This window comes from Engystomops pustulosus, chromosome 9, assembly GCF_040894005.1.
Source record: "Engystomops pustulosus chromosome 9, aEngPut4.maternal, whole genome shotgun sequence".
Lineage (NCBI taxonomy): Eukaryota > Metazoa > Chordata > Amphibia > Anura > Leptodactylidae > Engystomops > Engystomops pustulosus.
Window position 1 is genome coordinate 40,400,833 of NC_092419.1, and position 5,658 is coordinate 40,406,490.

The window sequence follows — 5,658 nt, forward strand, 5'->3', positions numbered from 1 at the left end:
AATTGACAGGTGTCAATTTTAAATAAAGCTGTTGTGGTATTTGCGAATTTGTAACGTAGTGTTGTATGATGCAAATAGTAGATAGTAAGATTGATTCTGTAACATAGTACTGTATGATGCAGATATTACTAAAACTGTAACACTGTAATGAGGTGCAGTAAGATGTCACTAAAACTGGTATTGTAACTTAGTACTGTATGATGTACATATAACAATGACGGTATTGTGACATAGTACTGTATGATGTAAATAGTACTGGGACTGGTACTGTAACATAGTACTGTATAATGCACATATAACAATGACTGACACTGCAACATAGTACTGTATGATGTAAATAGTACTAGGACTGGTACTGTAATGTAGTACGGTATAATGCACATATAACAATGACTGACACTGTAACATAGTACTGTATGATGTACATAGTACCAGGACTGGTACTGTAATGTAGTACTGTATAATGCACATATAACAGTGACTGACACTGTAACATAGTACTGTATGATGTAAATCAGGGGTCCCCAAACTTTTTACATAGAGGGCCGTTCACGGTCCCTCTCAGACCGTTGAAGGGCCGGACTAAAGTTAAAAAATAAAAAAAAAATAAGAAATTCCTCTGTACACTGCACATATCCTATACTGCTCCTTCATCATTAATTATTTCCTATGCTTCCCCCACCACTTATTATTTCCTATGCTGTCCCTCTATCATTAATTATTTCCCATACTGCCCCTCCATCATTAATTATTTTCTGTACTGCACCTCCATCATTATTTCCTATATTGCTTCTCCATCATTAATTGTTTCCCATACTGCCCCTCCATCATTAATTGTTTCCCATACTGCTCCTCCATCATTAATTATTTCCCATACTGCCCCTCCATCAATTATTTCTCATACTGCCCCTCCATCAATTATTTCTCATACTGCCCCTCCATCATTAATTATTCCCTATACTGCCCCTCCATCATTAATTATTCCCCACACTGCCCCTCCATCATTAATTATTCCCCACACTGCCCCTCCATCATTAATTATTCCCCACACTGCCCCTCCATCATTAATTATTCCCCATACTGCCCCTCCATCATTAATTGTTCCCTATACTGCCCCTCCATCATTAATTATTCCCTATACTGCCCCTCCACCATTAATTATTCCCTATACTGCCCCTCCATCATTAATTATTCCCTATACTGCCCCTCCGTCATTAATTATTCCCTATACTGCCCCTCCATCATTAATTATTCCCTATACTGCCCCTCCACCATTAATTATTCCCTATACTGCCCCTCCATCATTAATTATTCCCTATACTGCCCCTCCATCATTAATTACTCCCTATACTGCCCCTCCATCATTATTTCCCATACTACCCCTCCATCATTTATTATTCCCTATACTACCCCTCCATCATTAATTATTCCCTATACTGCCCCTCCATCATTAATTATTCCCTATACTGCCCCTCCATCATTAATTATTCCCTATACTGCCTCTCCATCATTAATTATTCCCTATACTGCCCCTCCATCATTAATTGTTCCCTATACTGCCCCTCCACCATTAATTGTTCCCTATACTGCCCCTCCATCATTAATTATTCCCTATACTGCTCCTCTATTATTAATTATTCCCTATACTGCCCCTCCATCATTAATTATTCCCTATACTGCCCCTCCATCATTAATTATTCCCTATACTGCCCCTCCATCATTAATTATTCCCTATACTGCTCCTCCATTATTAATTATTCCCTATACTGCCCTATACTATATTTAAGGCCCCCATAATCAATTATTTTTTTTATATCCGGGCCCCCCGGCCGCCAAAATATATTTGCTGCTGGTTAAAAAAAAAAATCCTATACTTACCTCTGGCAGCGGCTCCCGAGTCTTCTATCTTCGGGCTGCTGTCGGCCGGGAAGGGGTGCGCACACTCAGGTTCACGGAGCGATGTGCGCCGGGGTCGTCTTCCGGCCACATCGCTCCACCTGTAATAATAGTGCTCGAGCGGCCGTATCGGCCGCGTCGAGCACTATTCAGGGGCGGGCAGGAGCTTCCTGTCCGGACGGACGGAGGCTCCTGCCTGATTGCCGCGACTTGCCGGGGGCCTCAGCAGGAGCCGCTGGCGCTCCAAGGGGCCGGATAAAAACGGTCCGCGGGCCGCATGTGGCCCGCGGGCCGTAGTTTGGGGACCACTGATGTAAATAGTACTAGGACTGGTACTGTAACATAGTACTGTATGATGTACATATAACAATGACTGACACTGCAACATAGTACTGTATGATGTACATATAACAATGACTGACACTGCAACATAGTACTTTATAATGCACATATAACAATGACTGACACTGTAACATAGTACTGTATGATGTAAATAGTACCAGGACTGGTACTGTAACGTAGTAATTTATAATGCACATACAACAATGACTGACACTGTAACATAATACTGTATGATGTAAATAGTATGAGGACTGGTACTGTAATAGAATTTTATGATGTTGTAAATGCAAATATTACTAAGAATGGTATTGTACTATATAATGAAAATAGTACTAAGACTTGCCCTGCACTATATCAGCCTATGAGTATCAACATGCAGTTCTTCAGACTGTCCTAAAATTTCCAATTTCAATGTGTTGCTTAGTATAACAGCCTCTGCTACTTCTATCTACCCTGAAAAGGTCAATTGCTGTGGTCTAAAAGTTGCTATGGGCTAAAAGCTGACTGACTGGCTGATCAGCAGCTCTTCAACCAACTTTACTTTCTGACTAAAGTTCATGTTCTCGTCCACAAACCCGCAAAGTTTGGCAGGGACTGAGCATGTTGCTTCATGGGGTTCAATTACTGTATAAATGTATCAACTCAATATAACCACAGCTACCAGTGCCCCCCACAGATGCCACAGGGCCCTATAGTTGCCACAGTGCCTCCCACAGCTTCCACATTGCCCCAATAGAGTCCACAGTGCCCCCACAGTGGCCAGAGTGCCCCATAGCTGCCAGAGTGCCTTCACTGTAGTCATAGTGACCCCACAGAAGCCACAGTGCCCGTCACAGTGCCTCCCATAGTAGTCACAGTGTCCCCACAGCTGCCAGAGGGCCACCCACAGCAGCCACAGTGAACCCCATAGTTGCCACACTGCCACCTAACAGTAGTCACAGTGCCCCCACAGCTGCAACTGTGCCCCCCAAAGTAACCAGAACCCCGCCCCTTCCCGAATTCATATTCCTCTGTAAAAAAAAGAAAGAAATTATTCACCCCCATGTAGTTGCCATTATCTTCTTTACTCCAGTATACAATGGCTGTATGCACCCGCTTTGAAGACGACAGACGTGATGACATCTTTAGGGTTCAGAGCCGGAGTGTACACCAGTCGTTCAGAGGAGTAAAGAAGATGATAGCTGCTGCATCGAGGGCTGGGGGGTTTGGGGGTGCAAGGAAAGATGAGTATAGTAATTATACTAGAGCAGCCTAGGGACAGGCATCCGGCCTGGTAACACAAGGCTATGGGTCAAGGCCTTGTGTTTGACACCCGTGTTCTAAGGCATAAGGTATAGGTATGAGTGGACCCAGTAAGGTTCAAGCTTTGCTGAATTTAGTCTAACACAAACCTGATGGTTCTATTTTGGTTTGGGTACTGATGCTCACTCCCACTGGTAACACCCGCCATCAGTACTGGCACAGATCATGTATTACCCTTTAAATGCCACCATCAAAACAGCAGTATCGGTGATGCCAGTATTAATCATGGGTGTTAACAGGAGGGGTTGGTGGCGGTCTTCTGATCACTTATAAGGTATCCGTGCAATTTCACATCGTTTACCATTTAGACTCTCCAAAGGCGGGCACAAACTCCTATCACGTTTACTGCTCATGCTACTACCGTCACCACTGCTACCACTGTCACTAAGGTCCAAGGGTCTGTTCACAAGTGTTACTTGCCATCATTATTTTAAACATAAAGTCAGCACAACTGTTGATTTAAGGACAAATTTTAAGTAAAGTAAAGTATTTACTAAAGCAAAATTACTATGCTAACTTGATTCTGTGCTGAGGCATCATGGGATTGATAGCAGAATTTATTAAAGTTGGCATTGTAGAAAGTTGCTTATTAAAGTTTTTTTACAAAGGAAAAACAACCAACCTTAAATGACCTAGGGAGTGTTGATGTTGTCTAGCAGTTAAGTCCCCACCACTATGCGTGTATCTTTGTTGCCTGGATGGTTTTAATTTGTTGTGAATTTCATTTCTACTCATAAAATATATATTTCTTATACGAATATGATATTTTAATTTGCAAAAAAAAAGATGTGTAGAGTGTTGTTTAAACTTTAATGCAATGTAAATGGCGTATTAATATTTACTAAGCCAAATTTATACAAACTTCGTGTTGCCATCTGCCAGGCTGTGCGTCAGTGATAGATTACCCCTAATAAATCATAATTAGGACAATTTACCATCACTATTTATTTAATAAGGGTGGGAAAACACATCAATTAATATCCTTTCTGGTACATGTTACTCTGCCAAAGCACACAAAATAAGTATCAAGAAAAAACTGAATGTATTTAAACTTCAAAAATCACTAAATATTTCTGAAAACGTTGATCCAAAAATGAAAAAGAAATTATTGGGGCAGATTTATCAAGCAGTCTGAAAGTCAGAATATTTCCAGTTGCCCATGGCAACCAATCACAGCTCAGCTTTCATTTCACCAGTGCTCATGAATATTTTAAAGGGGAGCTGTGATTGGTTGCCATGGGCAACTGGAAATATTCTGACTTTCAGACTGCTTGATAAATCTGCCCAATGTGTCAAATATTGACTTCTCATCTTCTCAAGTGAAAATGGTTGTCTCCGTTAAAGAAAATGGAAAACCTATTTTCCATACACCATGGATTAGGAAAGTGAGTTTTCCTTTTGGTGATAATCTTACTTATATATCTGGGTATCACAGATTGATGATGTACAATTGGTTTATTAAAACCACTTAACACATTATAATATAAGTGTCCATCATAATGCCTTTAAGAAACTAGGGAGGTCACTCAACCACAGCCAGTGCTGGCGCTGATCGCAGGTTGATGGTGGAATGTGGGAGCCACCATCTTTGATGGGATCTTTGATGTCCCCAAAATGGTAGCATTGCAAAAGTCAACTAGTCCCACAAAAAAAAAATTACACCTCACACAGCCGAGGTATGAAAAAGTTATCAGCGCAAAACAAAAAAGTTTTTTTTTACAAAGGGTTTCATTTTTTAAACATCTACAATCAAAATCCATCATGATAAACCAGGGACATAGATCCAGGCACCGTGGCAGTGGTAATCTTCATATATTTGTTATCCATGGCCTCCTTTCTTTTAAAATCAACATTTAAAATTATGCTAATCAGCCTGAAAGGCTACTGGGGTGGTTCCCAGAACTCCTCTTTGTTACAGATTTACAGGCTGTTAAACCCTCTCTTTCTATCTGAGGGATTCTCACTGCAGCACAGGAAGTTTCACAAATTGAGAAGGGGGATTGCTCCTTGTACATTGTAGCAGTCTGTGAATCTGCAGCATGTAGGGACTGGTAACCACCCCAGTAGCCTTTTAGGCTTATTAACACAGTTTTAAAAGTTTATTTTTGAAGGAAGGAG